This window comes from Bidens hawaiensis, unplaced genomic scaffold (assembly GCF_021521415.1).
Source record: "Bidens hawaiensis isolate Kalapana, Puna unplaced genomic scaffold, B.hawaiensis_p1.1 tig00018037_1, whole genome shotgun sequence".
Taxonomy (NCBI): Eukaryota; Viridiplantae; Streptophyta; class Magnoliopsida; order Asterales; family Asteraceae; genus Bidens; species Bidens hawaiensis.
In genome coordinates, this window is record NW_027492725.1 from 387,534 (window position 1) to 402,419 (window position 14,886).

General features: G+C 35.8%; 1 pseudogene; it reads left to right on the top strand.

The window, feature by feature from the left end:
• LOC143555302 (large ribosomal subunit protein eL8y-like) overlaps positions 1–11,843 on the top strand; it is a 38,805-nt pseudogene extending 26,962 nt beyond the window's left edge.
• The last annotated feature ends 3,043 nt before the right edge of the window (positions 11,844–14,886 follow it).

Sequence of the window (14,886 nt, forward strand, 5' to 3'; positions counted from 1 at the left end):
GCCAATCCGTTCTTTGTTGCACCGACAAGGCAATCTACACAAGAAAGTTAATGATCTAAGAACCCTTCTTGATGCTTGTCAAACCCGTCTTGACATTGACCCTACTAATTTGGAGTTGATTCGGGAGCAGAGTAGTTATCTTAAGGCTTATCATGAGGCAACTAAAGATGAGGAAGAATTCCTAAAACAAAAGGCTAAAGTCGATTGGTTAAAGCTTGGTGATTCTAACACTGCGTATTTTCACAATTCCTTGAAAATGCGAAACCATAGATGTCGTATTGATACTATAAGTGATGTTCAGGGCCAATTATATGAGGGATCGGATGTTCCTTCGGTGTTTGTTAATCATTTTATAAACATTTTTGGTTCGGATATGCAACCATTGAGAAAACCAGATAATCAGATTTTTACTACTAAGCTCTCGGCCTCTCAGGCGGAGCTAATGGTTAGACCTATATCCGATTTGGAAATCAAGGAAGCTTTTTTCTCTATTGGGAATAAAAAAGCGCCGGGACCTGATGGTTTTTCCTAGGCCTTCTTTAAAAGTTCTTGGGATATTGTTGGGAAAGATGTTTGTTTGGCGGTTCATGAATTTTTCAGAAAAGGAAGTCTCCTTAAACAGGTTAACCACACTATTATTGCCCTTATTCCCAAAGTGACCACCACTTTTACTCCTAATGATTTTCGTCCCATCTCGTGCTGCAACACTTTATATAAATGCATTACCAAGATTATCTCGGTGCGTATGATGAAGGGTTTGGAGTCGTTAATTGATATCAATCAGTCTGCGTTTGTTCCTGGGCGTAGAATTTCTGATAACATCCTTTTGACACAAGAATTAATGCATAATTATCACACTAATAACGGACCGCCTAGATGTGCTTTTAAAGTTGATATTCAGAAAGCTTACGATACGGTCAGTTGGGACTTCATTCGGGATATTCTTTATGGATATGGTTTCCACGATAGGATGATCCATTGGATAATGGAATGCATAACCACTTCTTCCTTTTCGATATCCATAAATGGGAACTTACACGGGTTCTTTAGTGGTAAAAGAGGTCTAAGACAGGGTGATCCGATGTCTCCTTATATTTTCACGCAGGTTATGCAAGTTCTTACGTTGATTCTGCATCGAAAGGTTCGTATTGAACGCTCGTTTCGTTTTCATCGTCATTGTGAAAAATTAAATATTATCAATATTTGCTTTGCGGATGATTTGTTCCTGTTTGCTCGAGGCGATGTGGATTCCGCTAAAACTATTATGGGGGCTCTGAATAATTTCAAAGATATGTCCGGGCTTACTCCTAGTGTACCGAAAAGTACCGCGTTTTTCTGTAATGTTTCGGATCGCGTTAAAAGTGGGATTTTGAATATTATACCCTTCGTTGAAGGTAGGCTCCCGGTTAAATACTTGGGAGTTCCTCTTATTTCTACGAGGCTAAATTACCGTGATTGTAAGAGGTTGCTGGATCGTATGGATAATCGGATTGGAGATTGGAAGAATAAAACTTTATCTTTTGCGGGTAAACTTCAGCTGGTCAGGTCTGTTCTGTCGTCCTTATATATTTACTGGTCTGCTGTTTTCTCACTTCCTTCTAGACTTATTGCTGATCTTGAAAAATGGATTAAAAATTTCCTTTGGGACTTTGGAAATAAAAAGGGAAAGCATAAAGTTTCTTGGGATATTGTTTGTCAGCCGAAAAGTGAAGGTGGTTTGGGTATCCAGCGTATCCGGGATGTCAATAACTCTCTTCTGGTTTATCATATTTGGAGTTTAATCAATGATCGTAAGTCGTTGTGGGTTAAATGGATGCATGAGTATAAAATGAGGGGGCGAAATTTTTGGAGCTTGCATATTCCTAACTCTTGTACATGGGGGTGGAGGAAAATTCTTCAGTTTCGTCCCCGTATTAGACATTTTATATGGCATGAAATCGGTAATGGGATATCTACTTCAGTTTGGTATGATAAATGGGATGATTTATGTCCTTTAAGTGATTATATTAACCCGAGAGCTATACATGGGGCTGGGTTGACTTTAGAAACCTGTGTCAGTGATGTTGTTCTTCATAATAACTGGGGATGGCCGCCTGATTGGATTTCGAGATTCCCAATTCTTTTGAACTTAAAGGGGGTGAGTATTTATCTGGAAAAGAGGGACAAGATCGTGGTAATGGATGAGAATGGGACTTCAATGAATTTCTCGGCTTCAGGAATATGGCAACTTCTTCGAATACCGGCTGATAAGGTTTCTTGGATGCATGTTGTTTGGTTCTCTCAATGTGTTCCAAAACACTCCTTTATGTTGTGGATTGTGCTTCATGATAGGTTGAGCACGCAGAATCGTATAATGGGGTGGAATATTGGTGGGTATCCAAATCATAACTTGTATTGCTGCCTTTTATGTAATGGAGAGCCGGATTCTCGTAATCATCTCTTCTTTGAGTGTAAGTTCTCTGCTGAGGTTTGGAGTATTGTCAAAATGAAAGGTAAGTTTCAGGGATGCATGAATGGTTGGGCGAATATTCTTCAATATGTGTCTCAATTTGGAATGTCCAACTCTATTTATAATGTTATTAATCGGCTGTTACTTCGGGCTTCGGTTTACGTAATTTGGAAGGAACGAAATAACAGGCTTTTCAGGAACTCTTTGAAGACTCCAAAGATTGTTACTGATGAAATCATTAAGGGTACTCGCCTAAAGCTAATGACTCTAAAGTTCAAGAATTCTGAACGGGTCAATCGGGTTCTTGAAGATTGGCACTTTCCGAGAGGAGTTTCACACCAAATTGATGATAATGGTTGATTTGTTTTTGTTATGTTTGTTTTTTTGGTTCTTGTGTAGGCTTTAGCAGTGTTTACCATTGTTTGGTGGTTTTGGTTTTGTTTACTCTTGTATGGCATGTCATACATGAGAACTAGTATGGCACTTTGTCATATTACTTGTTCTTTGTTGGTTGTGTGGAATGAATTTAACCGGGTAGAACCCTTTACCCAAAAAAAAAGGAGAAGATTATTGAAATGTTTGTGAACTCTGGGCATATGAGGGTACCTATACCTAAAAATATGTATACTTCTAGATCCTTCACTGTAAGTGTCCCAATCCCAACCACCAGAGCTTCACAACAAAGACAACAAAGGCCACCAACCGATGTGGACCTACCAAAGAAGCTATACTTCGATGCAAGAACTGAATCTTTGAAAGTCATAATGACTGGTGGTGAGTTGAGGCATATAATATTCAAAGATGATTTCATGGACTTCAAAAAGGAGCAGTTGGAAGAGATGACTAGAAGTATACTTGGAGAAGCCTTCAATTAATCTCCTATAATAGCCAGCAAACCCTAAGAAGCTGCGTATATAAGTCGGGTTTTGCGGAGTCTTCCAATTCATTATCGCCTCAATCTTAGCTGGGTCCACAGTAATTCCTTCAGGATTGATTACATGACCTAGAAACTATACCTCACGCAACCCGAATGCACACTTTGAAAACTTAGCATATAGTTTCTCTTCCTTCAAAATCTCCAATACTTCTCTTAGATGCTCAACGTGATCAGACTCGCTCTTTGAATATATCAATATATCATCAATGAACATGATAACTGAATTATCTAACATCGTCCGACATACCCTATTCATCATGTCCATAAATGTTGCTAGAGCATTCGTTAGACCGAATGACATCACGAGAAACTCGTAGTGTCCATACCGCGTCCGAAACGCTGTCTTAGGGATGTTTGCCTCTTTCACCTTCAACTGATGAAAGCCTGATCTAAGGTCTATTCGTGATAACCAACTCGAACCTTGTAGTTGATCAAACAAATCATCAGTTCATGGCAATGGATATCTGTTCTTAACCGTAAGTTTATTCAACTCGCGATACACTATACACATTCTCATACTTCCATCCTTTTTCTTTGCAAACAACACCGGTGCGCCACACGGGGAAACCCTCGGTCTTATAAAACATTTTACGAGGAGTTCTTTTAGTTGAGACATCAATTCTTTTATCTCGGATGGCGCTAGGCGGTAAGGTGCTTTTGTGACGGGTTGTGCTCCTGGTATTAAGTCTATCTGGAATTCTACCTCTCGCTCCGGTGACAATCCCGGAAGATCCTCAGGAAACACTTCTGGTTAATCGCGCACAACAGAACATCTTTCACTTCTTTCGTCTTGGTCGTAGCTTTGACAACGTACGCCAGGTAGGTACCGCACCCACGCTTTGATAATCCTTTGGCTTTTATCATTGAAATGACAATAAGCCCTGAACTTTATTTATCACCATAAACCGTCACTGTTCCACCATCCATTGACTTTAACCTTATGAACGTACTCTTACACACTTTCTGAGCCTGAAACTCAGATAGCCAATCCATTCCCAAAACCACATCGAATCCTCCTAAGGTCATGACATATAGGGTAACAGGGAACTCACGTCCCTTTAACTCTATCTTAAAATCCTTAACCATTCTCAATATCCTAACCGAGGTCTCACTAGCGGTTTCTACTGTAAAAGTCTCAGGCACACGACAACATTTCGTTTTTGCCAACTTAATATATGTCGTAGCTACAAAACTTCTATTTTCACCAGAATCAAACAATACAGAAGCGGAAATACCGTTTACTAGAAACGTACCTGTCACAATATCCGGAATCTGCTTGGCCTACTCCCGAGTCAGTATGTAGGCTCTGGTCCTTAGCCTAAACTGGTCATCATCCTTCTTTCTACTTCCTCCGACTTCGGCAGATTCCCTTGCCATATGACCCTTCTTACCACACTTGCAACACGTGGCCTTGACGTTGCATTCATAAGTGTAATGCTCCACCTTCCAACAATTGTAACAGGCATTTGACCATAGCCTGCACTCTCCACTATGAGATTTCCCACACTTGTGGAACACATCAGAGCCAGTACCCCACTTGCATTCACCACCATGCATCTTCCCGCAAGTCTTACACGACCTCTTCTCCCACATCTTCTTCTTCTTATCTCTAAAGTTCCACATCTGAGTATCGGGCCACTTAGCAGGAGCAACCCATTTCTTTTCTTTCTTCTCCTCTTCCACTACATCCACAGCCAGGTCGTCGTAAACCATCACTGCGAGTTCAACAACAAAGTCAAAATTTGCAGGTTTACTAGCCATGACTAAGGTGGGACGTTATTTGGAAGTCCTCTGACGTAGGACTTGATCCTTTTCGCTTCAGTGTTCACCATATCAGGAACCAATCTAGACATGTGGCTGAATTCGGTAGTGTACTCGCGGTTGTCATTTTACCCGCCCTCAGATTTAGAAACTTCATCTCAGCCCTCTCAACCTCAACATCAACACAAAACCGCTTCAAACCAGTTCCTTCAAATCATCCCAACTCATTTCCTTAATCTCATCTTGAGTCTTTCTCTGCTCCACTGTCTCCCACCAGAACATAGCTTCATCACCAAATGACTGGGTGGAATAACCCACCACTTGTTCAGGATGACACTCGCTAATTCGGATAACCTTGTCCATTGAGGTTATCCAACGAAGAGTAGCGACTGCATCCCTTAAACCAGTCAACTTTGGTGGGTCACAATCTTTAAACGACTTGTAGTTACACCCACCTCGGCCCCTCCTTCCCTCACCAACATTCATAGACCTAACCTCACTTGAGTCACCTTTCTCATTCTCATCAACCTTCTTACCACTCCCCCCCCCCCCATTTCCTCTTAGTGATCCTTGTATGGCTTTCAGCAGACTTACTAGGATGCAGATTCTTCACTGCAGCAGCTACAACTTGAGCAATGGCAGCTTGAACAGCATGATCAAGTTGATACCCTTAATTGTTGCTCTAATATCGCACAGTTTCACTTCCTTCCTCTCTTGAGTTAGTAATTGGTTCTTCAGAAGGTTCCCAGACAATACTTTGCCTACCACGACGTCCAGTACGACCTCCTTGAGCAACAACCTTCCTTGCTCCAGCCATTCGTATTCTATAAGGTAACACAAACGTCATTACTCAAGGAACTATTTAGTACAAGTATAGTAAGGCTAACAGGAAATAACAATGGTCAGTTGTGATAATCTGATCATGTTACTTTCCGTGTCCTATACACTTCCCTTTTTGAGTCCACTTGTGCTAGTTCTACTTTTAATAGTTAGACAATCAAACAGTTCATATAATTATATACTCTTATATCTAGCAACTAAGCTAACTTCCTTACACATTCTTACATTACACGTGAAATTATTCATGCATTTTACCTTTACCAAGCTTGCTTGAGTGACACATGGCTTTCTTGAATTGACATCTTCTATCTAGAGATGTTCAAAACGGTTTGGGACTAGGAACCGGAACCGGTTCCTAGCCGGTTCCTATATTCAAAACCCCATTTTAAACCGGTTCCAGGCTCGAACCGGTTAGGGAACCGAACCGGTTCTCCCACCCTCGGACCCCTAACCTATCTAACCGGTTCTTACCGGTTCCTAAACCGGTTCCTGTACTGTAACCGGTTCCAACCGGTTACAGTGTAAAAATTTTTATTTTTTTTTCGTTTTTCGTTTGCGATTTGGATTCTAAACTACGATTCGTATTTGTATAACATGAAAAATAAAAAAAAACAATTAACATAAAATTCATTTTATTTACTTTAAGAAGTTCAAAAAAAAAAGGTTACATGTTTTAAAATCTTCAAAAACAAACTAACAAAACATTAAACTTATAAATATAAAGTTGTGACATATTATTTCTAGAAAAGCTTTCTTGTTCGTCGTAATTATTGAGCGGCGACTTCTTCCTCGGAATTACTTGTAGAAATGCCTTCTTGTTCGTCGTGCACTCGAACATCAAGTGGTGTTTCATCTTCGAGAGTGGTTACGTGTTGAATACGATCGATTGAGTCCAAGTGATCCTTTAAGCAAATGCACATCTCCACCGACTCCGAATTTAGTCTTGTTCTTCTCACCGATATTACCCTGCCACTAAGAGAAAAAGCGGATTCCGAAGCTACCGTAGAAGCTTGGACGGTTAGTAAATCACGGGCCATGGTGGCAAAAATCAGAAACTCGGTTTCCTTTACCTTCCACCAAGCCAAAACATCAAAAGTGCCATATTCCTCTTCGGATAAACCGGTAGAGTAATCATTTGCACTATACCTTCCTAGTTCGCTTGAAGGGGTGTTACCCCTTTGTTTTTTAGCCGTTACGTTGCGAACGGTGTTCATAAGGCTAATCATGGGATCTCGTACTCTAGTAGCACTTGAACTTGATGAAGACCCCCCGGCATAGGCATGTGTATGTTTGACCCATATTTATTTAAATAAAAGTCATACATAAATTTAAAATTCATGTTAAAATAATTTTTTGCCTCTGTTGAAAAGTTTGGGTCAACTTCATGCATATCTAAGGCTGAAAAAATTTCGTCTATCACACATTCAACCCCCGTAACATTTAACATTGGGTTTAAAGCGGCGGCGCAAGTAAAAACCGGTGGCAATTCAAGAAAGTATTTTTTTAATTTAAACTTCATTGGTAATATGATGTTTGAAAACATTGGACTTTTATTTTCAAATTCTTTAAGATTGTTAACCATTAAAAATAACTCCGAAAGAACCAAGGGACTTGTCGGATAATACATTCCCGATAGTTTCGTAGTTGATGTTTTAAAAACTTCAAGAAAAGTCGATAAGTCATTGATAATTTCCCATTTCTCATTTGAAAAGGGGATTGCCAAATCATTCTCGGCAAGACTAGAATGAAACATTTGTAAAGTTTCTCTTTGTTCTAAAGCACTTTGAAACATTATGCAAGTGGAATTCCATCGATGAGGTACATCCCAATTAGCTCCCAAAGCTTTTCTTCCCGTATCTTTACAAAATTTTCTATATTCCATTTGTCTTTTTTTACTTTTCTTAAAAACTTCATGTATCATTAGTCTAAAATCGTTTATAACCGATGTAACCTCATCCGAAGCAAGTCCGTCTTGCACGATTAAATTAATGATATGTGCAACACACCTTGAGTGAAAAAATACACCATTGCAAATCGGCGTATATTTTAATTTTAATTTATCAACCGCCGATGTATTATTCGACGCGTTATCAAATGCCATTGAAAATATTTTATTTTCTAGTTTATAAGTTTTTATAACATAATCTAAAATTTCAAACAAATTATCTCCTGTATGTGGATACTCAAAGAGTTCGAAAGCAATGGTGCGTTTCATCATTTCCCACGATGACGGGTCTACCCAATGAGCGGTGACACAAAAATAAGATTCGGGTAGACCATGTGGAGCCGACCAAACATCACTAGTTAAGTTTATTCCCGTATTTATATTTTCAAAATATGCAATTAGTACCTCTTTGGCCTTCTTCCACAATTTTAAACAATAACGCTTAAGAGTATGACGACTTACGTGAGTGTATTGTGGTTGAAGCGTATCTCGAATCATGGCGGTTAAGCGAGGGTTGTCGAAGTGGCTAAACGGCAAAGCTTCTTGAATCACAAACTTCGCCATACGATCTTGAACTCGATCAATTTGGTATGTAAATATTCCGCCTTCACTATCCATTTGCGTTTGTTGCGAATCGACGTTCTTTTTCAACGCCTTGCAATACGGTTTTTCGATGTGTTTCTTCAAATTTGAATTCGAAAGTGGGTTTAAATAAACCCCACAAAACTTGCACCGAGCCTTCAATGAATGGTCACTCAATTCAACCAAATCCCAATTGCACCAAATCTCTTGATTACGATTATGAGGTACAATACGAACAAAACTTGGTTCGGCGTTGGAACCTTGACCAACCGATGATTGTGAGGCAGCCATAACAACAAATATGAATATAGAAGAAGAGAAAACAAGAGATTAGAGAACTCAAAACGTTGTAATAGCGTTTTTTTGTATTTTTTTGCGTTCGGGTTTGCGTTTTGAGTGTTGTGATGAACCCATGACACCAAATACCTATTTATACTAGTAGTGGGGTGCTTGGGGGAGCCAAAAAACGGCTATTTTTGTCCCCAACGGTCAAAAAACGGCCAAAAAAATGATTTCCAACGGCTATACTCGATCCAACGGCTAGAACCGGTTAGGAACCGGTTCCGGTTCGGTTCCGGTTCCTACCCGCCCCCACTCAGAAATGCAAGAACCGGTCACGGATCATCGGGTTGAATCAGATAGGGTCCGGTTCCTACAAAAAACGGGTAGGAACCGGTTCGGTTCCGGTTCGGGTCCACCGGTTCGGTTCCAGGAACCGGTTTATTTGATCATTTCTACTTCTATCATTTCTTACTTAACTCTCATTTTCTCTTCTAGACTAAGCATATAGGATGCTTATTTCTCTCGAACTTATGCTCTGATACCAACTTGTAAAGCCCTGGTCCCGGTGCCCAACTTTGGTGTTGGATTTACTCATAAACGCAGTTCTAAATATTAGACTTAATTAAAACTTTTCGCGGAATAGATAAATGTCAACCATATATTACATAAGTCTTAAAATTTAAACAATATAAAACATGTCATTTAAGTTCAAAAATCATAAATTAAGTCTTCAGGTGCCAACCTCTTTATGCTTCTGCCATGTGCCCCTCTTCAAGCCAGCTGTCTCATCCTACTCACCTACGTGCATACAAAAAGTCAGCTACGCTGAGTGATTCTAGTTAATCAGGCAATCATACATTTCATGCCCTTACTTACATATCCGCATCCGGAGATACATATTATATACTTTACATGTTTACCTTTCTTTCTTACATACATATATTCATACATACATTCTTTCATACTTTCATATTTTATCTTACTTTACATACATACTTACACATTTTAAAGAGCCTTTCGCCCTATAACCTCATAGATATTATTAGGGTTTGCCACCCTCCTTCACATATATCATTAGGGTCTGCCACCCTCTTACCATACAACCATACATTACTTTCTTTATATTTATTCATATTCTTTCATACATACTCTTAATCTTTTCTATATCATTCATATATCATTCGTACATCATTCATAAAACAATCACATGTCATACACTTACCACTTAAGGTAAGTGTATCAATTAATCACATCAAGTACGCACACAACCCTGAAAACATAACAAGTAAATGAGGCTAAAAACTCACCTGTGTCTTGTGCTTCTCATAGTTAACTATAATACCCCTATTTTGTTGTGCACGACTAACTGTGTAATAATTATAAGTTAACTATCTCTAACTTTATCATACTTCTATGCTAGTGTAACCCCTAGCTAACGGGGGTCCGGGACAGCTCCCCTGGCAGTGGGGTCTAGGGGCAGCAGCCCCTAGCATAGTCCAAGAGGTAGAACCCCTGGCTGGGGTCGAGCTGGAAATTCATTAGAAAAACTTAATCAGAAATTGATTAGAAAAACTTAAGTTTGAACTAACCTAATCGAATGACCATTCTAATCGGGTGAAATTATAATCGAATGACAGGTTTTAATCGAATGACATATTCTAATCGAATGACCATTCGATTCGATTACTTTTTCTATTCGATTCGATTACTTTGTCTATTCGATTCGAATACTTTTTCTATTTGATTAGATTACTTTATCAACTCATTTCGATTACTTTTTTTCTATTCGATTTGATTACTTTATCAATTCAAATTGATTACTTTATCAACTCGATTCGATTACTTTATCAACTCGATTTGATTACTTTGTCTGCTGAATCAGGTTTCTTAAGGACTCGATTCATATGTGGTTTCCATTCTTATCACTTTCCAGCCTGTCCTTTCGACTCGTTTTGCCCGTCTTGCATAGGAAACGAGCCTTGGTCTATAACCACATCGTTTTCTTGCATTGACCCAGTCCAAACGTTACCCGTTTGTCTCGTTTCATTACAAACATCTCGTGTACGTTCAAGTTTACAATTTTCTTACATAATAAGGCCCGATTTGCCTTAGTATCAAATCTTAGGGCAACCCGACCTCAAAAAGTAAACCTTTACATCTAAAACGTACCTTGTAGGCTTGGTTTTGCTTCGGCTTGGATCCAATATGTGGATCTGGACAATTTTATCTTGTTGTATGATGATATTGAACACGAGATTCAACCTTTCATCAACTAGGATCTAGGTCCAAAATGGGGAAAGTGTTTGTGTGTGTTTTTAAGTGTGTAGGGAGGCTAGAAGATGGAAAAGAGTGTTTTATGAAGGTTTAAGGGGATTTATATACCCTTAAGTCCATGGACATAAGGCCCATCACTATCCCTTATTTCATCTTTTATTGTCCAAGCTCACACTCTATTATTTTTATTTTAACTTAGTTTAATAATAACACACCATCAAACAAACGAAATTTTTTTAGTTATTATTATTAAAAGTATGATGTTACATTTAGATTTGAAACATGAAATGTTTGGGGCTGAACAAAAGTTTGGTACAACATAATAAATTTGGCCTTAATTTCTTTTGTTAGTTAATGGTTAATTTTTTTGTTAGTTTCTTTAACATTAAAAAAGCATTTGATTCATACTTTTGTTATGGATCCGTTTTGGGTTATAACCAAACAAAAATTGAAAGTTTGGTTATGAGCTCTTGAAAACGTTTGATTTTGGTTTTTTCGGTTGTGCTAATAATTGATTATTATACATTCGGGTATAAATTACTTAACATTCAAAACTAAAAATGAATATTGTCACCTTGAATTTGGTTTGGTTTTAGTTGCGTGCAAAATCGAAATTGAACCAAAACGTTTTTACAATATTGTAAAAACAGTTGGTTCAATGACAAGTATGATGAGTACAGGAAGAAATGGGATGGTGGAATTATGGGTTCCAAGTCTAAAGCAAAGGCAAAGGAGAGGGTTTGGCTAAAGAAGCTGTTCAAATGATGAATTAGACAGTTATTTCATCATGTGTTGTTTTCATTTGAATTTATGGGAATGTTTTGTTTTTAGTGTTTTATTTTGTTGCTTTAAATTTTTGGAAGTTATATTGTATGGTTATCTTAATACTAACTTAATTCAGTTTTGTTTAAGTATTTTCTTAGCTTTTGATTGTAGATGTTGTTTTTTAATTTTATTGTTATGGTTATTACCTATACTAGCTTTTTAACTCGTGTAATACACGAAATTTATCAAATAAAAATAATTAATACAGTTCAATATTTGAAATAAAGTCACAAATTTAAAGGTAAAACATCAATTAAATATATAATAAAATTACATTCATATGGTAAACACGTAAACGAATAAATGTTGCTATGAGTTTGAATACGCAGTAAAAACGAATTCAAATAGATTCAAAATAATAATAAAACCAAAAAAATTAGAAGTATATAAAATGGTTCGGTAGTTGTTGAAACCGAGATTATTTCTTTTGTTGAAACTGATTATGTAATAAATTTATGAAACAATAATAAAAATTGATGGTTTTCAAAAAATAGACCAAAGAATTTTTAATTACTTTTCGAAAAAAAACATGAATTATAGTATTCCAATTTTTAGGTATAATTAATAATTATTTTAATGTTTAAATTTTTTTCCGAACGATTATGTTTAGAAATTTAAATTAAAGATTCAAAATTGAATAATCACATTATTTGAAAATTTAAATAACGTAGCACGACTAAAACTTTATATATATGAAGTGAGAACCTTTGCATAAAACTGAATTCACAAGTCCTTATATATATTGTTAAAAGTTGTTAACATATTAAATAAAAATTAAGGTTTACATTAAACATAATTATACTTTAGGGATTAAATTGTTGTAAATGATCATTAATGCGTACATAATATTTTGAAATATATTGAAAATGTTGTAATTCATGGGTTAAACCATTTTCACCCATAACCCATGGATAATATGGATTAAAGAGAAGAGAGATTAGAAGATTAAGAGAGGACTTTATGCTAAAATTGAATGTGATTATGACAACTAAGCATCATTATTTTTGTTTATTAGTATAGTAAGTTAAGATGTCATTACCTTTTCTTTTACCTAACGGACTTGATCATTCATTAAAGAACACAAAGATTTTAAATCACATAGGTTTGTGAGGTATTGCGTTCAAGTCCCTCAAGCTGACGACGAGTTTTAATTAAAAAAATTCACAGTTAAGTAAAATTAGTTCATTCTTTATAAGAGAAACTTTATAAAGTAGTAACAAACTTTCACCATTGCACCAATTAGGTTACTGAAACTTTTTTTGTTTCAGTTATGTTACTCGCAAACCTTTTTTTTGTCTCAACTAGGTTACTCACAATTTTTTTTTGTTTCATTTAGATCAGTCAAATTTCAACTATGTACTAATTATACGGTTTATTTATCATTTAGATAGATAATTATGCGTGACGTGACATATTTTTCATTTCAAAAATTTTGTAAACCTAATGTGGGCCGATGATATGAAATTTAAAATTAGTGACATGGATTTTATTAATTAAAGAAATTGATAAATTAAAAAAAAACATTTTTTTTAATTATTAAAATATAAAAAAGTTAGGTGTGTTTGTTTTCTCCAAAAACACCATATTTCAATTTTGTTATTATTAGAAATAACTTTTTTATTAAAATATTTTTAGTTTTTAAATTTCATACACTAATTAACTTTTTATCATTTAAGCTTAAACGTATGGTTAGAATTCTAAAAAAAATAAATATAATTCATCTAACATTAATTTAGTCAAATGATATAATAATTAGCCGTTCAAAAAAATAATATGATAATTCAAAAAGATAACAAGTAATTCATCATATATTCTAATTAAGACAAAATAAATAAATAAATAAATAAATAAACGTATGTGAGTAACCTAATTGAGGCATAAAAAGTTGGTGAGTAACCTAATTGAAACATATAAAGTTAGAGTAACCTAATTGGTATAATAGTTAAAGTTTGTTAATATTTTATGAAGATTTTCATTATAAATAAATACAAGGTTGTTTGTTCTTAAATTAACGTCTAAATAGGGCTGTAAACGAACCGAACTAACACGAACAATGTCTTGTTCGCTCGTTAAGGAAATAATGTGTTCACGAACACATACTGAATGAGATTTTATGTTCGTGTTCGTTTATTAAGGAAATGAATGTGTTAACAAACGGTTCACGAACACAAGTGAACTCAAATAAAATCATCAGAGCCTAAAGATTAAGACCAACGTATTCATCAATGTGAATAATGAATGCATGTAAACGAAGCACAAACACAACAAGGGCATGTTCGTGTTCACTCATTTAACTTTAAACGAATACGAACACTTAATCGAACAAATATTTATGTTCATTTTCGTTTATTTAAAAAGAATGAACATTTGTGTACATTTATGTTCGTTTGTTTATAATCTAAACGAACATAGCTGAACAAAGATAAACAAACATACATGAACATAGATGAACAAAGTAAATAAACACAACAAACATAAACGAAGATAAATGAAAACACTTAAATGAGCACAAGTTCAAAAATATAAAACCTTTAATTAAATGACTCATCCATATAATAAATAATTATTCTCTATTAATACATAAATAAACAGTCAAACAGACATAAACAAACATAAATAAACAGTCAAACAGACATAAACAAACATAAATAAACGAACATAAATGAACAAACGATACATGTTTTCATGTTCGTTCGTTTAATGAAACGAACACAAATATTTTGTTCGTGTTAGTTCGTTTATTAAATAAACACAAACGAACTTTCCACCGAACGATTTACGAACAGTTCACCGAACGTTTGGTTTTTTTTACATGACTACGTCTAAATAATGAAAACTTAAATACATGTCTAAACAATGGCAATTTTTATTACTGTATTTTATTAAACAGAGACTTAAATATATGAAATATCTTTCAAACTCACAACATAAGTAACTGGTGGTTAGCGGCTTGTCACTGGTGTAATTTATTTAACTTGGTACAGAGTAAAG